At 35.2% G+C, this 25,052-nt stretch overlaps 1 protein-coding gene across 1 annotated transcript in view; it reads left to right on the top strand.

The window, feature by feature from the left end:
• Eip93F (Ecdysone-induced protein 93F) overlaps window positions 1-25,052 on the top strand; it is a 145,663-nt gene that overhangs the window by 71,856 nt on the left and 48,755 nt on the right. The window lies entirely within an intron of this gene.

The raw sequence follows: 25,052 nt of genomic DNA, 5'->3' as shown, positions 1-25,052 counted from the left end.
CAAACATTCATAAACATTTTACGACTTTCTGACTACTACTTCGTACGTTTCAGATAAATCACGTCCACTGCTGGACAAAAACGTCCCCAAAGATATCCATAACAACCTACTTGCTATTAAAATTTGTATTACTAACTACATATTACTACTTATTTATCTTTTACTGTCTTATCAGATCCTTTAGAACTGGCAGGTTCTAGATTTAAAGTAAATAGTTTTTCAGGGCTTAAAACTCTAGTACTTAGTTTTCATATTTAAGTTTAACAAAGGCTTACGAACTATTCGATGACGCATCAACTTCGTCTATTGTTTTTTCCTCATTCTACTACATCACTATTGTCTATTCGTGAGTCAGTTTTCCGCCATTTTAGCTAAACTATGACCTTAAATGATTTCATTCTTTGATGGAAAATTTTTGAACTCGTGTGGGGTTTTCAGCAATCCTTTGGCTTTGTATTAAGTCATCTCTTTCCTTACCGACTCGATCTGTTTAAGTTATAAAAATATTTATTGTTCAGTAAACTTCCATATTTTGATTTCCTTAGAATTTTCTGCTTCAGAAAAAAATGTTTAACCAAATGAAATACTGATACTTACCACGGTATGAAGTTTTACAATTACCAATATACTTTTACATTATGTACTTGACTGAAACATTTTCCTAAATGACTATGAGGCTCTTATCTTTTTAATTCAATAAAATTGCGAGAGATAGTTAAAGAAATAACTGTGAAATATTATTCTAATGCCCATTTTCACCAACAATCCCTAACTTTAAGTGACGCCTATGAAAACAAAATTCCTGTTATACTTTTATGTGTAACCATAGGGCTCATGATGGTGAAGACGGGCATAAAACCACCAAACTAAGGGCTGATTTTTCAATCGTCGAATAATAAACTTGCAATTGTGACATATTTCAAATACTGAAACTGTCAATGTGCCAAATTATATCATGCGATTGAAAAATCAGCCCTAAATCATGCTGACTTCTTTTCCATTTCAAGTAGGTCTTCCATTTTGACCTAATTGTGCCTGAAATTAAACCTATTCGATCATTCTAATGTTATTGTTCAATTAGCTCGTATAATTGACATTCTAAGTAATCGTGAGCAAACAGAAACCCAATATCAAACGCCAAGGGTGCAGCCTTGCTCTAATATACACAACAATACCAAATGTATGTAATTACAGAGGGTATGCTTCTGTGATTCATGAAGATATTTTTAGTAATTAGTTGCTTAATGCCTCAGTAATCCTTCTGTAGAGATGCTGGGACTTTTTGGACTCCATTTCTGGATTTAGTTCTCAAGTTAAACTCATCAAAACACATCAAAAAACTCTTGTATGATGATCCGCTATCAAGTACGCCAATTTACCTTATTTTCTATAGAACTTATGGGATATATTTAGTAACTCTTATGTGAGTAATCCTTCAAATCCAAATAATGACTGAGTTTCTTGCGCTGCTTCTTCTCAGCACTGGCCTATTTATTGTCCCGAAGCAGTGGTAGGGTTAGTTATACTGAAGCGAGATAAAGCGCTTTTAAAAGCCTAACTGCCGAAAATAAATGACTTTTGTAGCTTTTAATTCATAACTCATATTTTTATCAGTATGTAGGCTTTTTTTAGGGCGTTCCAAATATAGCTTTCCCTACCAAAACTTCAGGACAAAATCGCTAGAACTGAGAAGAATTCGCTGTATAGGAAATACAATACAAGATGAAAAATGGTGGAAGAAACGTAGTTACCTTTGTCAGCCTCTTGATTACAAGAAAGACTAATTACAGAATATAATATGGGAGTTATTAGAGGTCTATGTTTCGTAGAATCCTCTCCATAACTGCCAGTAAAATAAGGCAAAACTTTAAGGCTGGGCTGCACCATCTTACTTTAACTTTGACAAACGTCAAAAATCTGTCAAACTCCAAAAAACACCGGTTATCGTTATAGTTACGGCCAAAGTTAGGTGGTGCAACTCAGCCTTATATCATTAGAAACTCACACATTACCTGATTGTAATTGTTCTAAAAGCATTTATATTTCCCGTAAACTCATTTACACTCATCAACTGAAACACTAAAAGTACTTCCTTCCAGGCAATTTACTTCTAACTACCCTCCCTTGGATCCAGTATGGCGTGGCATAAGTGTGGCACCTGCCTGGCAGCTTGTGTTAGATATCCTAGCAAATGTTCACTAATGATCTATGTATATTTATAGTGGTAATAGAAATAGCCATTTAGGGTGATGTTTGACAGCTGACGTTAAGTATTTGCTATGATGATTAATTAGGTCTTAAGCTGTTGTTGCTATGACAGAAAAAAAAGGTTAGTTGATATATAAAGCTCCCACTTGTTTATTTATTTCTAACTAGCTTTCCGCCCGCGGCTTCGCCCGCGTGAAATTTTGTCTGTCACAGAAAAACAATACCCTGGACTACGACAAACATTTTAAAACCAAAATCAGCTCAATCCGCCCAGCCGTTCTCGAGTTTTAATCAGACTAACGAACATCAATTCATTTTTATTTACATAGATATTCTGGTTGTAATATTTAACTGAATAATATGCACTTAATGAGTAAAAGCTTCTACTGTTTAGCTTCTTCACAGCTTTTTCTCTTTTATTTGTACAATTAATGTACTTTCCCCGATTTTTCTAAAAGAGAGCGCTTCCTAGTGACAAAATAGCCAAAATGTTGTATATCATTAGTTAATTTTTGCATTTCTGGCGATAGTAATGTCAATTTTTGTACAATATAGAGAAGCTTTTTGACTAGGTATAATACATTCTTAGGCTGGGTTGCACCATCTTACTTTAGCTTTATCAAACGTCAAAAATCTGTCAATATCCATACAAAAATCACCGGTTATCGTTAAAGTTACCGTGAAAGTTAAGTGGTGCAACTCAGCCTTAGTGATATAACAACTTTGTAACTGAAATTGTAACTGTAACCGAACATTTCATCAATCCACCTCGACCCACATAATAAACGTCAAATCATTTCCTTATGTGCCCGCTGCAGTACATAGCGCTATGTGCCGCGTACATAGTGATAACGTATCGCGAAGGTTACCCACGATAACTCCTACCTATTTATTTAGGTGCAATTTTGATAAATCCCACCTACTCGTGTGGGCTAGTGATGGGCGTTGACGGATATATCGATAACGCGTTTTTTGGTCAAAAATCGACAAACTCAGAAGGGACCTTAACTCACCTTTGGTACATTTTAGCCACAGTCAAATCTTCCAAGTTAAAATACTCTTTAATAGGTAATTGATGTTAAAACCTTGGGGGAGGCCTTTGTCCAGCAGTGGACGTCATTTGGCTGAAACGAACGAACGAACGAGGTAATTGATGTAAGTTTGAAAAACAATAGTAAAATTATGGTTCAATTTTAACGTTGATGATATGAAGCAATTCAGGGTGTCACACCCAAAAGTTTTATTTTTTTGCTGTCAACTATTTTTCATCAGCTTTTTTCATACTTTTGAAATTTAATTTTCATTTTTTGTAGTCCGAAATCTACAATATTGCTTCCCAAATCTAGTATAAAATATTAGAGACATAGTTTTCAGTTGTGTTGGGAAATATTTAGCATAGCTTCGTTACATTATTAGGTATCGATACTTGCACGCACGCTCGATAGTTTTCCCATCACTACTTGTCATGATAATAAGTTAGAACATGCTAATCCTTTTATCATACGATAAAACAACACTCGAGCACGTGGAATATTTGGTATATTTAGCGTTGTTCAAAATGGCCGCTAGTATACAAGTGCTAAAAAGATAACATACCTAGCATTTTATGTATATAATCTATAAAGATATGACATACATTATAGGATTATACAGCTTATGCCACTCGTAGATTTAGACTTCGACTAAAACAGGTGCTAAGAATATTTTATATTTAACTACTATACTAGTCCTTGTCTGTATTTTAGTAAATAAAAAAGATTTTTGTAGTGTAGAATTGTTTTAACAATTTTTTTTGTTTATTCCTGTGTCAAAATTGGGATTTACAAAAGCACTATTGTTCACGCCTACATCAAAGAAAATAAATTGAATAATTTATTCAACCGTTAAATTGCAGGTTTCCTGAATACTAAAAGTGGTCACATGTGAGTTACATGGGCAAGGAGAGAATTCCGTTCAATAGTAAAAAATATTCGATAAAAACATATCCCAAAAACATCACGAGTTTTATGTCAACAAGACCCAATAAAGGCTCGCAACTGCTGATATCAGTTTATTGTAAAAATATTGACAAAGAGAATATTAAAATAAAATCTTTCAAGCACATCGTCAGCAGGATACCAAACTTCATTATTTTATAATAAACACATTTTCAATTTTATTCAACACTAGCTTTCCGCCCGCGGCTTCGCCCGCGTGGATATTTGTCTATCACTACAGAAAAACTTTATCATGGGATAAAAACTATCCTGTCCTTTCCTCAAACCACTCAAACTCTATGCCTTTTGTCAAAATCGGTTCAGTGGTTTAGGCGCGAAAGCAAGACAGACAGACAGACAGTTACTTTCGCATTTATAATATTAGTATAGAATCTATACTATAGATATAGATAGTATAGATAGATAAACAGATTTTCAATTTTATTCAACATTAGGCTTGAGAAGAAAATATTTTAACTCTAAGAAAATGTGGTGATCTTGCTAAGATCATTTCTTAGTGGAGGTGCCGTTTTTCCATATTCTACAAGGAACCCGAGAACAATCAGTTTAACCAATTACTTATGTTTACCGAGATGACGAGCATAAATAATCACGATCGTTATATTTTTCATGCGTGTTAGTTAAATTATGATTTATTGTGGTTTAAGTATATTATGTTTGAGCAATTATTAGAAATCCATCCATCAAGTACGTAAAATTCATACATATACCTAACTTAAATTATTTGGAAGATGATTTATGAGTATATTAATTTTTGAGTATATTATGTATGCTGGTACTAATTGTTAAAATTCATCGAGTAATTTCTGTATCTATACTAATATTATAAATGCGAAAGTAACTCTGTCTGTCTGTCTGTTTGTCTTGCTTTCAAGCCTAAACCACTGAACCGATTTTGATGAAATTTGGCATAGAGATAGTTTGAGTCCCGGGGAAGGATATAGGAAGGATAAGGATCCTGGTTTTTGATACAGCGACGCGCGCGATAAAGTTCTTCTGTGACAGACAAAATTCCACGCGGGAGAAGCCGCGGGCGGGAAGCTAGTAAATCGGTTAATATTAATGGCTGAATCGCAGTTTTTTGAACAATCATTCTCTGCCTATTTGTATTTGATTTAATTTTCAGTTCAATATTAGGTGGTAGAAAGTTATTGATAAATTAAGCCTATAATGTCTTTTTAGACAGCCTAGTTTCCCATGTGAATTTATGGATAGTTCAGTAATTTAAAACAAACATAATAAATCAGTACTAATTTAAATTACTTATCTTCTTTTAAAAGTATTGTGAATAGATTTTTCAATGAAATATTGCCTTGAGTGATAAATCGCTTTATTTTTTCACTTAAAATAAGAAGTTAGATAATTTTATGAGTCTTGACGGACAATAAAATTAAAGCCACTAACAAACTGATTTATTGACGAAAATCACAGTTTTTTTGTTGTAAGATCTACTACTTACCTCTTTTTTTTTGTTTAAATAGAGTTTTATCTCTACTTCAACTGGCTGCTAAGAAACAAAAACTGAAAAGAAAAACAAGAAAATCCAGTAGGCCACGCGCCAGGAGAACCGAACTTCAATTGTTTTTCACCAAATTAATCGTGAGTTCTTTACTTGTGTGTGTGCGTGGACATGCACATAAAGATATCTCTCAAAACGTTTGAAAAACGAACAGTAGCGAGCCACCACACATGTAAAGCTCACTCGCCTTCGTGAACTGCAACAACAAGGTACCAAAGCACAGTTATTTTTCAAGTTATTTATTTGATAACATGGTACTAGTTTAACTTTAACTTGTGATTCACAGTTAGGTTCTACCAATACCAAATGGCAACAAATCGAGGTCAATTCGAGGAAAATTTACGGTTTTTACCAAATCGATTTCACTAAATTCGTCATGAATTAGATTACCAATCGATATCCGTGAAATTATTGTATTATTATTGATTTATTGAATGTCAAATGTTGAAGTTAATAGTTTGTGTTATATAAATAATAACATTTCCATATAAATTCTTATTGATTTTATTAAATTACATTATTGCTTTTTATTGTACCCAATTTCGATGCATTTTTGCTACCCAAAGCTTTGCTTTGTGACGGTTACAATACAAAAGAAACTTATTTAGTTTCTTAATTCAGAATTTGCTAAATATCTGAATAACCTCAATGATATTGAACAACTTCATTAAGTAAGTCTGTACTTCTATTGAAAACATGCCAAATAGGCACAGACTAAACCAACTCAAGGTGAACGCTGTGGCACCTAAGTGATAGATGATAACTTACAAAAATGTATGGTCTAATGTACACAAGGCAGCACAACAAGGTTAACATGTAACATGTAACAAATATATATACATAGCTTTGCCCGCAACTTCGTACGCGCGAATAATATTTCCCATTTTTGCAACATTTTTCTTTACTGCTCCGCCTCTACTGGCTGTGAGGTGATAATCACACGTGTTCTCTTTAACAGATGGATAGCGTATAATCCCAATTTACCTAACAGGTTTATAATCATTAAAGTTAGCTCAAGCGTCTGCCTATCGCTTTAAGAAGAGACACTGAATCCTTCTAAGACACATTTTTGGGGTAAAAACCTTTTCTTTAATAAATGAAATTTAGAACGAGGCTTTCAAATCGTACCAATATTAGTGGGAAGTGGGGATTTAACTACCTAGCTCGCATCAATACATAAGACTATAATTTGTATATTTTAAAGACTGTAAACCCTTGACAAGGAGGCTGACAATAGTGACTGAGTTTCTTGCGCTGCTTCTTCTCAGCACTGGCCCATTTATTGTCCCGAAGCAGTGGTAGGGTTAATATTGGGACGTGTAAAGGTGCTTTTTAAAAGCCTATTTGGAAAAATAAATTAGTTTTATGAGTGTTTTTATAAGATTTTATTCATACGTTTGAAAGGGCTTGTCGCGGAAGGTGAGATTTATTTGACGCCGAGTGTATTATAGAGTATAGATAGATGACTCAAGCACACCTAAAAGGATTTTCTCAACACAGTGCACATTCTCATTCAACTCGCGATCCAAGATGGCGTCTACAATTACTAAATATTACTTAAAGACGCGGAAACTGCCTTGTGGAAGCCTTGAATCTGTTTGGAATACAAGATTCTAGCATTTTCCGTAGACGACTGGGATAGAGCCTCTTTAGAGATCCGTAGGCTTATGGAAAAGCTTGCTGGTTTAAGTTGCAACGCTATTTACTACATTTTAGACTTATTTTTGTAAAAGTCAGCCAAAAAAAGATTTTCACAAGTAGTGGCCTCTGAATGATTAATGAAATTCATAAAAGAAAAACCTATGTAAAATATTATGTCTTAACAATATTTTACATAGGTTTTTCCCTTTCCCCCATTTTGATTTCTGTCAAATGTAAGGAACCCGATTCATAAAGAATACTAGTTCAATCCAATCATTGTATTTAACTCCGATTTTGTAAATAGGAAGTGAATGGTGATTTAATGATAGAATATAATGAATAGCTAGACAGCCACGCTACATTATTGAAGTTTTTGAATTGAATTGAAATTGAATTTATTCAAGTAAGTAGGCATGTCAGAAGTCCTAGTGGTTAGTGAATCATTTCTGACTCAATCTGATATAAGCTCTTGATCTACCGATACCTGCCTATTATAATTATGATGTATATTTACCCAGCATTCGTTTTCTTTTGTTTTGATTAAGATTGCATCACGCTTTACATCCTGTTGTAATACGGAGCGATTTGGCAGTAGGTTTATCAACTGAACTCAAAAAGAGTGGTTTTCAACTCACTCCTTAGTATGCTTTCCAAAAAATAAAATCTACTTGTTTTTGATCGGAACTAGCTGAGACAAAACTTCTTTTGAAATTTGACTTGGCACTGGCACTTAAAAACTTACCCGAAAAAAGAATAAACACCGCGTCATTTTCAAATTCAAATTCAGTGCGAATGCATTTCGAATCGCAACTGAAATATTTAAAACTCGCAGGCGTGAAGCTTGATTTAATTCTAAAAGGTTACATTTGCTGTGCCCCAGATAAGAAATTACCATAATAATATATTTTTATATACAATTTTATTTGAGTCAAGGTTATCGTTATCACGATATGCGTGAATTTTCTAAATTTCCGTGCGATAATGTTATTTATTTGAAGTTTAAGTAATGCAATAATATCTGTACAATCTTAATAATATTTTAATTTAATGACCAAGTTTGTGATGAAAGATGGATGGATCTTAGTTACTCTTTCACGCTAAAACTGCTGAACGGATTTTGATGGAACTTTACAGAGCAGGTGATCAGTCTGCTTGATTGCCTCCTGACACACAAAAAAAAGCTATTTTTATTCATCAGAATAACATAGTTAACAACCATATTGAGTAAAATTAAATAGGTCAAATTACAACGATATTATTATTATTTTTTTAGACGGGCTAAGCCACTGTCAAAAGCTACGGAGACTATTCCCACCTCTCGTTCCCACCGCTGCAACTCCTGTGTAGCCAGGATCTACAGCTTGACCGCCAATAACACCCAACCAGTGAAGGTCTTTTTCCAACCAGAAAAAGTTTTTAACCAGTAACTTTGTCCCGGGGGAAAGTTAAACTGTCTTTGGACCCGCAATGAAATTAATCAGAAGAACATAGGAGGAGTTCGAAGTGGCAAAAGCTAGTAGTTTGATAATAAGTACCATACCTAGCGAGTCTGGCGACAGTCATTTGTTATTTTACAAAGTACTGTTTGTTATTTCACGTTGCCCCTGTGTTTAACCATAAACAAAATGAAGGCCGTTGCGTGTTTTACTCAAATCCATAGAGTAGGATCTCTGGGGCCTGCGCGGTTATTATTTAGAATTAAAGTGGACTGTGACGTCACGTATCCTTGACACGTGGACTTTAAACAGTCGTGACGGAATATTAATGGACGGACGCAATTATAGCCCTTAAATATTAGCGATTATAGTCCCTAATTGAATTTACTTAATTTCCTAAAAATAGCTTGATTGTGTAAAGCAGTAGGTACCTATGGGCTTAATCGAGCCTCCTTATGGAAACATGGATACATTGCACAAGATAGTTGGGTTCCTAGTGCCTACCTGAAAACATCATCATCATCATCATTTCAGCCAAAGGACTGTGAAGTCACGATGTAAAAGTCATTGGGGTAGGCCTATGTTCAGCAGTGGATGTCCTGTGGCTGAAAACGTTATAAGTATTTTTAAAATTCTGAAAAACATTTGTGTGTACAATTACATGAACGAATGCACTAATTCCTTCGCTTTTCATCTATTTAGCTGCCAACTATTTACTTGAGGTCGTCAGTCCATCGAGCAAGGGACGTCCTACACTACATTTGCCGACATGTGGTTTCTATTTTATTTTATTTTAATTTATTTTTAAAAAATAGAGACACCATTTAATAATCGCCTGCTAATACACCATTGCATTGCATCAAACGTCAATTTACAGGATTTACAAAATAAAAAAATGGCCGATATCAACCTCCGTGATTACAACGTCATTAGATTGTCAACGACAACGACAAATTACAACGACAAATAAAAGTGGCCCTTTACAACTGGAGTGGCATTTGGTTCGAGTGACCTACGGCACAGGGTGAGGAAAACAGCCAGTACAAGTTAAAATCAAATCAAATCAAATCGTTTATTTATGTAGAGGCTCCCAAAGAGTCCACGTTTGCACCCTACGTCCCAACCCTACTTCTGGACAGTAATGAATGGGCCAGCGCTGAGAAGATAGGTAGAGTTTATAAGATAGTAAAAGAAACACGAAAATAATCCTCTGAAGGGCTTTGTTTATTGTTTCGTTAGTTGTGAAATTGTGATACATAGATTTACATTTCATTTTATGGAGTGATAAAAAATATTCTGTACAAAAACTGCACTTATAGATTATTGTTATTATTATTAATATGCAATGCAATTTCTTTAGGTAAATAATAGACACAAGTTTTAACAGTATAAAGAGCATATCAAATGTTTTGCAGTAGGTAATTCAAAATAGGTACATGAATCAAATTAAAAAATTTTTAAAGTTGGTTAGGATGTATGCATGGATGACGAAGAAAATATAAACTCCTACTCGCTCCAAACGAGCTGTCTTTTCTCGTCACCCTGTACCGATAGCCGCTAACGATTCCGTTTGTCACAGTGATTGATCACCGCTAATTGTCCCTAAAAATGGACGGCCCCGTCAGCGGGACAAAGGGAAAAGGGAATTGGCTACGATGACTAGAAAACTGCTAGTGGAAAACTAAAAAAAACTCATAAAACTCATTTATTTTTGCAAATAGGCTTTTAAAAAGCACTTTTACACGTCCCAGTATTAACCCTACCACTGCTTCGGGACAATAAATGGGCCAGTGCTGAGAAGAAGCAAAATTAGTTTTCACGACTATTTGTGAATTAACACTTTTGTGGCTGATTTAGAACTTTAAGATGAGGTTCATGGTCGCGGGAAGAACCTGAATGCGGGCAGTGCAGGACCGGTCGGTGTGGAAATCCTTGGGGGAGGCCTTTGTCCAGCAGTGGACGTCATTTGGCTGATACGAAAAAACGAGGGTCATACTAAAGGGTCTTCAATCTGGTCTCAAACTCAATATTAGATTCCTTATACGGCACCTATGCATATCCAAATACTCCTAATTAACCGACTTCAACAAAAGGAGTATCCTCAATTCGGTTGGTATTTTTTCTTCGTCAAAATTATCAACCTCTACATACCTCATAGTTTTTACACAATAATGCATAATAAAAACGAATTAATGTAAGATGGATTTAACTTTCCATGCCCTTGTCCAATGCAAATACTTGTAATACTACGCAATCGATGTAATGCCATTAAGTGCATTCGGATGCGCGGGCGCTGCTATCGGGGCGTCAGCTGATACAGCGCAAGGTCATTGGTGCAATATAATGCAGTACTTTTACGATGCATTTTAGTTCATAATATTGACGTCTTCATCAGGTGATTTTAACTACACTGTAGGAGCACAAAACTCTAATTTCGGTGTACAGTCAGCGACAAATAGGTCGTGACACCCAAAGTAGCCAAAAAGTTCGCAACATGTCTTTGTTACAATTTGGAAATGGGGTGGTGTTGCCAACTTTTTGGCTACTTTGGGTGTCTATTTGACACCCCCCACGCTCTGGTCAGAGTCATACGGTTTGGGGATTGGGGCTTAATGTTCGCGTATCAAATTCAAAATCAAACATATTTTATTCAATTTAGATAAGTACTAGCTTTCCGCCCGCGGCTTCGCCCGCGTGGAATTTTGTCTGTCACAGAAAAACTTTATCGCGCGCGTCCCTGTTTCAAAAACCGGGATAAAAACTATCCTATGTTCTTTCCCGGGACTCAAACTATCTCTATGCCAAATTTCATCAAAATCGGTTGCGAGGTTTAAGCGGGAAAGCGTAACAGACAGACAGACAGACAGACAGACAGACAGACAGACAGAGTTACTTTCGCATTTATAATATTAGTTGGGATTTGTCCCTTAGTGCCTCCGTGTAGATTTTTTTGACAGCCAAGAGAAGAGTGTGATCTTCCTCTGCTCTAAATATACTTTTATTTTAAACAAATACAGTTACTCTTGGTTATGTATTTAAAACGATTTATTTTATGAGGTAAGCAAACAGTAGGTACGCATCTACATGTTAAGTTTTATTATGCCATTCTTGCAATTAGCACGATCTTACCGAAAGCCTAACGTGCTCTCTGAAGCACTGAATCATTATTTCATAACAGCGCTGAAAACTATAACAAGACCCACGCTATCAGAAATCATCAATAATTCATCTTATATTTTAGCATGGAATGTTCTTTATCTACACAAATAATTTTGGCTAATAAACCTAACCACGCTGAATTTCTAAAACCTAACGAAACCATAAATCTCATTTGCTAGTATATCACATAATGCTACAAATGACACTCGAATGCAGTGGGCAATGTAGTTATCAAATAAACAACTTTGAACGAGGCTCGGCGTGTAGGACGCGCGCCGATTCCCGCCGCAAGGTCACTTGCGAGCGTGTGGGGGGACAATCGTTTGAGATTATTGTGGACAAATAAAATTGTGGTGATTAAACCGAAGATTATAACTATGGTCTCAAAGTCTGAGAACGTAAAACATAGAATAGGATTTATAGTAAATTCAGTGGTATAAGGAATGGGATAAAACGTGGCACTAAAGACAGAGAAAGAGCTTTATAAGGCCTTAAAATAGGTTTCAAAGTCTCATGACATTCGAAAAAATACTTCTTCACGAAACCGTTAGATAATTGCCAAAAAACCCACATGATAATTTTGGTAAAAAAAAAATTACTTTATATTATGTCTACTTAAGTTAGCAATTAAACTACGTCTGTCAAAAGTTGTATAGCAGTTTAAACGACTCTACCTATCTCTGATACATCCTCTATACGTTTGTTGACTTCACATAAGTAGGGATATATTTTTCTAAGCCCTGTACATATTTACAAAAACTCAATGTAGCTGCCAATAAACTGAAAGTACCAACTGCATGCACTTGCTGATCATAGCCGCACATCGAAATAGTCCAAGTTTGTGCTCTCCCATTATGGCAGTGGCTTAGTTCGGCGCCGCGGAGCCGGGGCAAGGCCGGTGGAGTAGGGCTTGCACTATTGTAAGAAAATAGCTCCAGTGATTATACATAAACTATAAACTTAGTCAATAAAGGATGTAATCTCTTGATTGAAGTTTTTAAAGAAGAAGGATAGATAAACTTAAACACAATAACTGCGGCAATAAATCCGCGGGATAGTAAAAAAAAACTTTGACACAAAAAAGACCAAAGAAAAAAATGTGTCAATTCATACTCAATTTTCTTTTTTACTTATTATTTTAAGGCGGTTTTACTCATTATCTATTATCTCAATTTATTTTTAACATTACTTTATTGAACAAATTATCATTGCAATCTATGATTGCAATTATTCTACTTGTAATGTAATTTTTAATAAAAAATGATACTTCATAAGTATCATTTTTTATTAAAAATTTACATAAATATTCCATAAAAGCCAAGTCCATGGCGACCCTACCGGCGCCCGCGCAACATCTAACCTAGAAACGGGTTGGATTTCGTGACATTTGTGCGCGTGTGTGCGAACCCATTCACAAATGTGTGTTTGTTGTGCCAACAGCGCGCTGCGCACGAGTCGCTCGCCTAACGCACGCCATTCCCGACTGTACGCCCTTGAAATAAGACCCACCAAACAATATTAGACAGAAAACTTCCTCGTACGGCTATTTGACATGGCATTGGTCCGTTTTCGTGTAATAAAATGGGCGTAACTTTAGTTAGAACGGTTATAGGATGATTTGTGTTAGAGCATTTAGCATAGTTATTATCTATACCTACGGCCGCAGCGTGACTAAAATTGTTTTTCAATGTCACTGTAGGGAGTGTTGTAGTGTTTTGACAGTTGGAGTTGTTCAAATAATTTTATTTATTTCTATGTGCAAACTGTTGGAAATTTCGAATTCTAGGAAAGCTGGTAAGTTTGATAATATTTTTAAAATATTTTCAATTTATACTAACTTTTTGTCACGCGTTACTTATACAATGAATAACTTTTATTCATTAAATAATAATTCATAATTACTGTCTGAAAAGTGCTGAAAATTATCTCAATGTTTTCATGAAACGAGCCGTGTGCGACAATTTTTTTAACAGCTGGAATTTTCCGTTTAAAAAAGTGTTCATTCTTTCAGTGGCCTATAAAAGTGATAAAGGCTAGATTTCATCATAATATTAATAACTCTTACGTAAATAGTAAAGTATCTAGAACCTATGAATATAATTACTGAAACAATCGATTTCATTTATGTTTAATCTATAAAATTATTTACCTTCTGAGGTATAATTAACTAATATATTCCTTAGTTAACTTCCACGATGCTTAGAATTAATTTTGAATTAAAAATGTGTTTTTATTAACTCTAACTGCATTACAATAAATAAATATGCGATTTTAAAATCAGCATTATCATCGACTACCAGTATAAGCGAAGTCTGAAATGTTATTTTTTTAATAAGGAAATAATAATAATGCAGCATTAAAGAACTTTTCTGTCAGAATTGTTTAATGAAATCTGTTAGTTTCTGCAACATATTTTAAATTGCTCTAATGAAAGGGAACAATGGTTTAATAAAAAATGTTATGAAACTATTTCATTTGAATCAGAACAAAAAAATAAATAATCTACGCTAATTTCATTCGAAAAGAAATAAGTCAAAATAAAGCCTAAAATATTTTTTTAACTTTCTCCAGAAACTAAAAATTGTGGACACTGTATTTTTAGGAACATTAAACATTATTATGGTTGTCTTGGATTTCGTGTGGCAATTTTAAAAATAAGATTATGTTTTTTATTATAAGGAAGGAAAATGATATCGATGGGTGCCTGGAACAAAGCCGCAATCGACAAAACACAATTTTACAGGAGAAGAGATTTAGTGTCAATTTTGAATAATTCTAAACTACGAGGCGTATCAAAACGGTTTGTATATCAAACGATGCGTTATTTTTTCTGGAGTAACATTGAATGTGCATAAGGTTATAGTGCTTAGAATATACTTTAAAAAAAACCGGCCAAGTGCGAGTCGGGCTCGCGCACAAAGGGTTCCGTAGCAGCAAATATAATAAACTTATTATCTGGGGGCACGGCAGTGCCCCCGCCAAGTCGAGCGCGAAGCAAACACTGCCGTACCATCCTTTACTGGAACCATTTCGCCGCATTTTCAGGCCCCTATTTGAGAACCTCTGGATAAGAGCAGAACGCAGAAATTTTCGTCATCTAGTAAGCTATAATCACATACTTAAAATCCAAAATTTCAAGTCTGTAGGTCATTTAGTTCCCGTTGAAAGAGTTAATTAGCATGCATCACCTCTATTTTTTTTAGAATTTTATACCCCGTAGTTATAAAAATAGAGGGGGGGGGACATACTTTTTACGACTTTGAGAGCTGATATCTCAAAAACCGTTCACTTTAAGAAAAATGTTTTTTAGAAAACTTTATATCATTTTAAAAGACCTTTCCATTGATACCCCACACGGGTATGTACATCGAAAAAAAATTTTCATCCCTCAGTTACATGTATGGGGGGCCCCACCCCCAATTCTTTTTTTTACTATTTAGTGTCATAATTTTGTAGCGGTTCATACAACACATATTCCCATCAAATTTCATCACTGTAGTACTTATAGTTTCCGAGTAAATCGGCTGTGACAGACGGACAGACGGACAGACGGACAGACGGACAGACGGACAGACGGACAGACGGACAGACGGACATGACGAAACTATAAGGGTTCCGTTTTTGCCATTTTGGCTACGGAACCCTAAAAAGGTAGAAATACATATTGCCGCTTCATACTTTGAAAGTCGGTTTGTAGCGTTGCAATTTNAATTGTGCGGCAGAATAGCTCATAGCTGGATGTATGTTGGGCAGACCAACGCACACGGTCGCAGACTGGCCGTGACATACAAACCGCGCCGACATAGATATACAACATAGTATGGCGGTTCGTGTATCTAATTTAGCGACATTGGCTTATGATTTACTAGCTTTCCGCCCGCGGATTCGCCCGCGTGGAATTTTTTCTGTCACAGAAAAACTTTATCGCGCGCATCCCTGTTTCAAAAACCGGGATAAAAACTATCCTATATCCTTTCTCGGGACTCAAACTATCTCTATGCCAAATTTCATCAAAATCGGTTTAGTGGTTTAGGCGTGAAAGAGAGACAGACAGACAGAGTTACTTTCGCATTTATAATATTAATATAGACTAGTGGCCTCCCGCCACTTCGTAAGTGTTGACCCCTTTAGGGGTGGAGTTCCGTAAAATCCGTTCTTAGCGGATGTCTACACCCTATAACCAGTCAAATTTCAAGTTTGTAGGTGTCATAGTCATCGAATCAGAAATGAGGAGATCCGCAGGAGAACCAAAGTAACCGACATAGCTCGCAAAATTGCTAAAATCAAGTGGCAGTGAGCGGGACACATAGCTCGTAGAGACGATGGCCGTTGGGGCAGGAAAGTTCTCGAGTGGCGACCACGGGCTGGAAGACGTAGCGTGGGCAGGCCTCCTACTAGGTGGACCGACGATCTGGTAAAGGTCGCGGGAAGAGCCTGGATGCGGGCAGCGCAGGACCGTTCATTGTGGAAATCCTTGGTCCCCCAAGGCCTCCCGGCCTTTGTCCAGCAGTGGACGTCATTTGGCTGATAAGAAGAAGAAGAAAGAAGAAGGTGTCATAGTTTCTGAGATTTCGTGGTTAATCATTCCGCTTTTTAATTGTTTATCTAACACAGCTTGTAACTTATTTTCGAATTAATTGTTACCCCTATTGAAATATGACTGAGTTTTTTCCGCCACTTCTTCTGAGTCGTTGTCGGTGTTGTCCCGAAGTCGTGCTATGGCACTTGTGAATTATGTTCGTTCTGATCTGAAATGGAAATTAATGGCATTTTATGTAGTTAATAGCTGTGCCCACTACTTACTTAGTACGCGTGAAAATAGTTTAAATAATATTTTCCGTTTTTGCAACATTTTTCTTTACTGCTCCTCCCCTATGGGCTGTAGGGTAATGTTCAAAAAATCAAAATCAAAATCAAAAATATTTATTCAGTTTAGACCACAAGTGGCACTTATGAACGTCAATAGAAAATAATAAAAAAAGAAAAAGGTAGCCCTTATGGGGCACTTTACATGTCTCCTTATCTTTTGGGCCCTACCAGCGCTTCGAGACAAACATATGGCAAGTGCTGAGAAGAAACGCCGGAACAAACTCAGTCACCACTTATTGCCAGGAATTATCTAACGGTAAGAATAGTCAAATTTAAGTACATCAAATATGTGCAGACTGAACTGACCACGCATCCTTGTCATCAATATAGTCTCGAACCTTGTAGTACCCTTTGGACATAAGGGTATTTTTTATATGTATCTTAAATTTGTTTATTGGCAATTCGACAAGGTTGTGTGGTATTTTGTTAAATATGGTAATACATTTCCCCAAGAATGAATTACCTATCTTATGCAACCTAAATGATGGAACAGCAAGTTTATTCTTATGTCTCGTGTTAAATGAGTGGACGTCACTTTTCTTAGTAAATAAATGTATATGTTTACGGACATACATAATGTTATCAAATATGTATTGCGAAGCCACAGTCAATATATTGATTTCTTTAAAAACTTCTCTAAGCGAGTCACGTGGTTTAAGACCGTATATTGCCCGAACAGCTCTTTTCTGTAAAATGAAAATTGATTCTATGTCTGCTGCTGAGCCCCACAGTAAAAGACCATAAGACATAATACTATGAAAATAACTAAAATATACAAGCCTTGCTGTTTCAACATCAGTCAAGTTTCTGATCTTTCTCACCGCAAAGGCAGCTGAACTAAGTCTTCCCGCCAAGGCAGCAATATGGGGGCCCCATTGTAATTTACAGTCTAGGGTAATACCTAGAAAGACAGTAGAGTTTATCAGTTCAATGCGTTCATTATTTACTGTAATATTAGTATTAACTTGTTTGACATTAGGCATAGTGAATTTTAAACATTTGGTTTTTTTTGCGTTTAATAGCAAATTATTAGTTGTAAACCAGTCTAATACTTTGGAAAGAGCATTATTCACGTCGTCAAATATTTCCTGACGCCTGTCAGTTTTAAAAATTAAAGAAGTGTCATCAGCAAATAATACTATCTCACAAAGGTCCTTTGAATAAAAAGGTAGATCATTTATATAAATCAGAAAGAGCAATGGTCCCAGTATTGAGCCTTGGGGCACTCCCATTTTTAGGGGGGCGCCCGAAGAGTTAGTTCCGTGAATATTTACTTTTTGTAATCTGTCTGAGAGGTAAGAGTGTAATAGGCTTAAGGCCTTGCCTGATACGCCATAATGTTCTAGCTTAAATAACAGAGTTTGATGATCAACACAGTCAAACGCCTTCGATAAGTCACAAAATACACCAATAGCATCTTTTTTCTCCTGCCAAGCATCGAAAATGTGTTTGATAAGAGCAACCCCTGCATCGGTCGTACTTTTCCCTTTTGTGAACCCATATTGTTTTTCATGAAACAGTTTATTTAAGTTAAAATGAGACAGTAGTTGATTGAAAATAATTTTTTCAAATATTTTACTGAGCGCAGGTAGTATCGATATAGGTCTAAAGTTGGATGGGTCACTTTTGTCTCCTGCTTTAAATAATGGTATGATTTTACTATGTTTCATCAGGGTAGGGAACTGACCTTCGTTAATACATTCATTAAAGATATGAGCTAAATGGGGAGCTATAAGAGGAATGATGGGTTTTATTATGTCTGTTGATATGCCCCATATATCCTCTGTCTTTTTTATATTTAGTTCTTTGAAAGTTTTTATAATAACTATGGGGTCTATTTGTCTAAATTTTAATGGGCTATTGCAAACATCAACACAACCCTCGAGAAGAGACATTGCCTGATATGAACATGAATTGCTGAAATTGCTTGTTGTTATGATTGGTACATTTGAGAAGTAACCTTCGAATGCGTTTGCTACCTTATCATTTAATATACTTATTATCAATTTTTAACGCGAATGTGTCATCCCGAGATATAATTCTACAAGTTTCTTTATTAATATAATTCCAAGTAGCTTTAATTTTGTTGCCAGAGTTTTTAATTTTGTCACGTATGTAAATAGATTTTGCCATAGTACAAACTTGTTTAAAAACTTTTGAGTATTTTTTTACATATTCTATAAAGTCCGGGTCGCTACTATAGGCTTTTCTACCATATAATTCAAACACGTTACATAGCTTAAAGCCTTCCTCTATAAATGGGCTATTTTTTTCAAATCAGACCAGTACTTCCTGAGATTAACGCGTAACTATACCATGACAAATAATACTTACTAAGAATTAGAATTCGCAAAGGAAAATGTTTAGAATAGTTAGTTAACTACCGGTTTTCCCCTCGAATGCTGTTTTTAATCATTTCAAATATTTTTTCCTTGTTAAGCTTATCGGGGGCATAAAGTAACAATAATTGTATTATTTTTCATTAATCAATTATTAAATACAAATAATAATAAAAGTACCTCACTATTAGACTCGTAGCATAGTTGCCTGAGTAAAAATGAAAAATCAATATGACGTTACTGACTTCATATTTCGGTGTTTTCATTATTATCTGTCTATTGTAGTCCTTCAGCTTATATGACTTTTTTGGGTTTCGTAAAACTGTAAAAAATATTAAAAAAATACCCAGTAGAGCTGTTGAATGCAATCGAAAGTTCAAGTTCATAGTTAATTAAGATATCGAAAGGATTGCAATCCAAGCTTTCTGTCAAATCCTATATTTACTCGAGAGACTCCAATAACCAATAAACATCTCAATATAAAATCTAACCAAATAAATTACCGATTGGAAACCTCGTCCCAAAATGATTATGCCTTTGCAAATAACCAGTCGTAAACTCAAGTAATGATATCTCGCGGCTGATTCTCCCGATCCACCATATTTGTGTAGAAAGTGACCTCTTTAGGCCATGTTTGAAAACCATATAAATGCGCCATCGAACGTCAAATTTCCTCAATTGATTCTGACCTTGAGCACCGAAGATATAAAGTTTAAAATCATAAACTGCCGCTGAATTTAATCTCTGACCCTAGTAGCGGTTTGAAGGAAGCATGAAATTATTTGATAATGTTATTTAACTTTGCCTGAGAAAGTTTTAGCTTTGTGGGCAGATAGGTTCTTTTGAAGTTCGCGATGCTGTTACAATGTTCTGTTGTTTAATAAGGTAACTTAATTAGATGAATTTACGGTCTTATTTAAGTTTCGAAATTGATTTTGTAAAAGCTCCAGAGGTTTATCGTTTTTAATGTTTTGTTGTAAAATGACGTCATTGCTGTATCGACCACGGTTAAAAATGCCAAGCCATTAAGTAGTCATAAAATAGAAAAAAACACATCAATTTTTAAATTCATGTCCCATCTGAGATTCGATCTCAGGACTTTTAGATAGAAATACTTAGTCACATTCTACAACCATAATACTAAAGTCGTTTTCATTAAAACAAATCAGTTAAGTAGGTATCTACAATGCATTCAAATGAATGAAATGCAACTCTATGTATTAATCACACTTATCTATGATATTTAAAAAATTATAATCTGCCCTGAGAACTACGAACTTGCTCAAACCTAATTGTATACCCTGAGCTACTGGGAACGACTTTTTTCTCACAAACGGTAGTTCATAAGACAAAAAAGAAAGATTCCCTGTGAGTTAACAAAAGAAATTAATTTCTGTGATTCGAAACGCGTCATCATTTCGTTATTGTGGCAGCCATTTTGGAATTTGCGCGCGTTGAACTGTCATTAGGCAGTAATGCCAACATTGCAAAATTGTAAGTTACGGTTGCGTTCAGTTGATATTAAATTATGGGCTCTTAGGACGTCAGTGTGGGTCGTTACGGTCTTAATTGTATCGCTTATAAAGCAATTTGAGTGAATTCTGCTTTAAAAAACGTAACTTGAAACACTCCAATAACTTTTCTATAACTAACCCGTAATAATGTCTGTTCTTTTTTCTCTGACATCAAATTGACAATGCCATTTGTAAAACTGAATACCAAAGTTTTTAACGACATAGCTGAACCTGTACAGTATGTTATATGAATTATGATCTAGTTGCTTTTATCATCATCATCATCATCATCATGTCAGCCATAGGACGTCCACGCGCTGAACATAGGCCTCCCCTAATGCTTTCCACATTGATCGATTGGTCCACCTACAAGGTGGACCGACGACATCGTGAAGGTAGCAGGGAAGCGCTGGATGCAGGCCGCTACCAATCGATCAATGTTGCTTTTATATTAGCTACAAACAACTATGTTGCCATGCTTATAAATGCATTAAATTTCAATTAAAACCTTATAAGGAACTACATTCTGATACATAGAATAAACTGAAGAAAAAGCATTTGCAACGAAATCAAAATCTCTAAATTCCAGAAACTTTGAAGGTCTCTTTCATGAGAGGATATTAGCATTTAGTAAAACGACATTACTAATAAAAAACGGGCATTAACGTAAGCAGAACAAAAAGGATCATCGCAAGTCGACCTGCTAGTCCAGTTTTATCGAACGGCTAAAACTTCGCGGCAAATGAGCGCTAATTAGCCAACAATTTCGATGAAAATAGTTCCCCGATTGTTGTCAACTGCCATTACATAACGTATAAACGAAGCACAATGGCCGCCGTAATATTAAAATAGTTTGACCGGTTGCACAACGCTAGAACACCTGGTGGCTAGTCATCCATTCAATTATGTGTTTATAGTTTTTTATGAAAGCAAAATGAACGTGCGGTCATTTTCTTATCGATGTTTCTGAACGCGCTTCCTTTTGGTTCCAAATTCGAAATTTTGAATTTCTTTTTTTTTGGAATGTAATCGGCCATGATTATACTTTTTTGTTAAATTTATGTCCGGGGCACGGGTTGATAAGCATGATAAGTCAATTTATATTAAAAGCAGACATAATAACATCCACAACATTGTTGTATCAATACAGTCATGTTTAATTTCGCTACTTCCCGATTCGTTTCAAAGAAATTTGACGTATTAATTAATCTTTTTATGACAGGACCATAAAGCCTTTTCATTATCAGTGAGGAGCCACTTCGGAAAATCATAAATTGGAAAAAAAATGATTCCTGCTCAATAAGTAACTATAGAGTAAACAAATTAAAACAGATTAACAACACCACGCTCTACATTAGAATATAGTACCTTTGCTCCCATATTTTCCGTGTTAGACTAATTTTCCAAGGAAAATTAATTAGCATTAAAAATGCAAAACTATATTTATGTAAATAAACTATTTAAACAATGTCAGGGATTTACGTGCGTGAGTGGCAAAAATAAACAGTCCGCTGTCCATCTTGCCACCTGCCGGCTAGTCATGCGTCTAATTAAAATGTTTTAATTTTTTTCCATTACGATTAATAAGGTTTTTAACAGCAATTTCAACTTTTTTCAATCGTGATTACCGAGAAATGGTATTTGACGAATAATTCTTTGTTTTTAATAGTTGTATATTTTGCTGAAAACGGAAGTAAATAATATTTATGAATATTATTAATGGAATGAGTTGAAATGTAATTTAAAGTTTTTTTGTTGTCTTTTGAAGATTTTTAGAACATTCTGAATAAGAAGCTCATACGATATAGGTCAATAAACTGAACGCAAGTCGTTTATATTATGTATAAAAAGTACTAAAGTACTTTAAAGATGATAGAAAAAAAATGCCCATAAAATCATTCCACTATTTTTTGAAGTAGTTTCATGTTTTTATTAAGTAGAATTCACGTTGATATTTTTTTTTTCATGCTTTATATTGACTTCATTTTACTAAATTATTAAGATCTTTATGCAGCCATCATTTTTACACCAAATCCATTAAAAATGATAGGCATAAAATATTCGGCATCCCCGCAATGCGCCTTCTGCGTTTTAATCATCCGCGAGTCACGCTCCATCGCTCTGAGTCGTGAGAATCGAACCTGCCTCTTTCCGCGGTACAACAAAAAACCAGATAGCTACGCATTGACTTAATTTTATCGATTCGGGTTCAGCACATAGTTGCATTGTTGGAGCAATCATTAGAATTAGAATTGAAGTTTTGTAAAAAGTTTTGTTTGTACTTGAGTTATTATACTGACGTAGCTCTACGTCAACTTTGAGAAAAGACTTAAATATACCTAAGTGGTTTGGAAAGGGCTTAAATGCCCATCACTGGACTTATGGTCTATGGTTTTATAACCCCCATAACAACTTGCCAGATACGATTGGCAAATTTTAATAAAACTATTATGTGTGAATTATGTCTCTACATTATTTTATCGACGTGTAAAACCTTTAAATTGTTTTTTTTTTTAATTTACAAAGTACTTCACCTATTATGCTAAATAAAAAACTCACTTCCAAAGTATGAAAACTCCATTGAAAAGCATGCGTTCTAAACCTTTGGTATATCATTAAAAAACATCACTTTTTCACTTACACCGTTTTTCTCGCTGTCATCAGTAGTGATTTTATCGGAAAATTATCGCCTACGTTTATTTTCCATACTAGCTTTCCGCCCGCGGCTTCGCCCGCGTGGAATTTTGTCTGACACAGAAAAACTTTATCGCGCGCGTCCCTGTTTAAAAAACCGGGATAAAAACTATCCTATGTTCTTTCCCGGGACTCAAACTATCTCTATGCCAAATTTCATCAAAATCGGTTGCGAGGTTTAAGCGGGAAAGCGTAACAGACAGACAGACAGACAGACAGACAGACAGACAGACAGAGTTACTTTCGCATTTATAATATTAGTTGGGATTCCGTTCGCGGATGTTAATAGCTAGGCATTTTAATGGTAATTAAAGTATCTTTAACTTATCTTTAAGATTAAACATACTCAAAGAAATAGAATTCAAATGGTTCTTTTAGTTTTATTTTAATGTCAATAATTACATAGGAGCTAATGGGATATGGTTTATCTTCAAAAAATAATTAAAATCAATCAAAACATACTTGGCATTATTTCGATTAAAAATTTCTAGTTTCTGTCATGTTTTTTGTAAACTAGAACTTCGCTATAAAATGCTTGTTGTAACGTAACGTAATTACATGTTTCTATCAATTACGAACAAAATGAAATTAATATTGTAAGTGATGAAAAATATTGAAAAAGCTTAATAAACGACTTTTAATGTCTACCTGTCATACATGACTATAATCTACTGTCTAACTGGAAAAAAACATGATTAAAAACTATTGTAGCCTATTGAAATTTATAACCGCATCCATCCTTTTGTCCGTCCCATAACTGGCCGCGCTGTCATCGTCCAGTGTTGCCAACCATAAATTAGAATCCTCACAAAATAATTGCACACTAACGTTATCTACGAGTTAGTTACAACAAAAAAGGACCATTACGCGGCCGCTGCCCATCTGCCGGCCAATGGCCAAACGACAAAAAATAATTATAATTTAAAACCGTACGAAGCCCTTTTTCCAACAAACGCTGACCTTAAAAGGAACCCATTCGATGGGAGATGTATTAAAAATTGAAATAACAAGTTGCGTGCAACGACCCAGCGATACGCCGCGAAAAAATAACATAAGACGCGCCGAGCGAATTGCAAATGAGATCTTAACTCGATAAATTTAAAGAACTATTTCGAATAAACATTAGCGTAGCAGATGTTGTTCGAAATGAAGATTAGGGGAACTAAAGCATAAAAAGTGGTCAGCCAATCGCGGGACGCGCTGCGCCTCTGTCCCTTTCGCGCACGGCTGGTTCCACTCTTTCTAATGCTCATATTTTTTGCCATCTTATTCTAATTCCTCATTCAAATGACTCGACTTCGATTCCAGGGGCGCGAAACCTTTTCCGCCACCAATTAATTCTCAAAAAATTTTGGCACACTTTAATTGCGTTATAATTTCGAATTTTTAAACACTTGTTTATTATTACGAAGTAGACAACAATAATTATAATTTTATCATAGATTGTGATCGATGGCTTTCATTTTTTCCATGGCTGTGCGCGTGGTTGCGTGAGCCCCTTGCGATGGGAGCATAGATAAAAAATGTTCCATAGTGAATTGTTGCAATATTTCGTCATTTCTTAAATTATATTTAATTCGAACTACTGAGTTATTATATTTGATAATACATGTTTGCCGCTGCCAAATATCGTATCTGCATTGTGTAAATCAATTAACAAATTGATACAGCGGCGT

Source organism: Ostrinia furnacalis, unplaced genomic scaffold, assembly GCF_004193835.3.
Source record: "Ostrinia furnacalis isolate ACB-3 unplaced genomic scaffold, ASM419383v2 OfSCF1301, whole genome shotgun sequence".
In the NCBI taxonomy this organism is placed as follows: Eukaryota; Metazoa; Arthropoda; class Insecta; order Lepidoptera; family Crambidae; genus Ostrinia; species Ostrinia furnacalis.
Note: the sequence above shows the minus strand (reverse complement) of the source record. Positions and strands in the feature narration are given on the sequence as shown.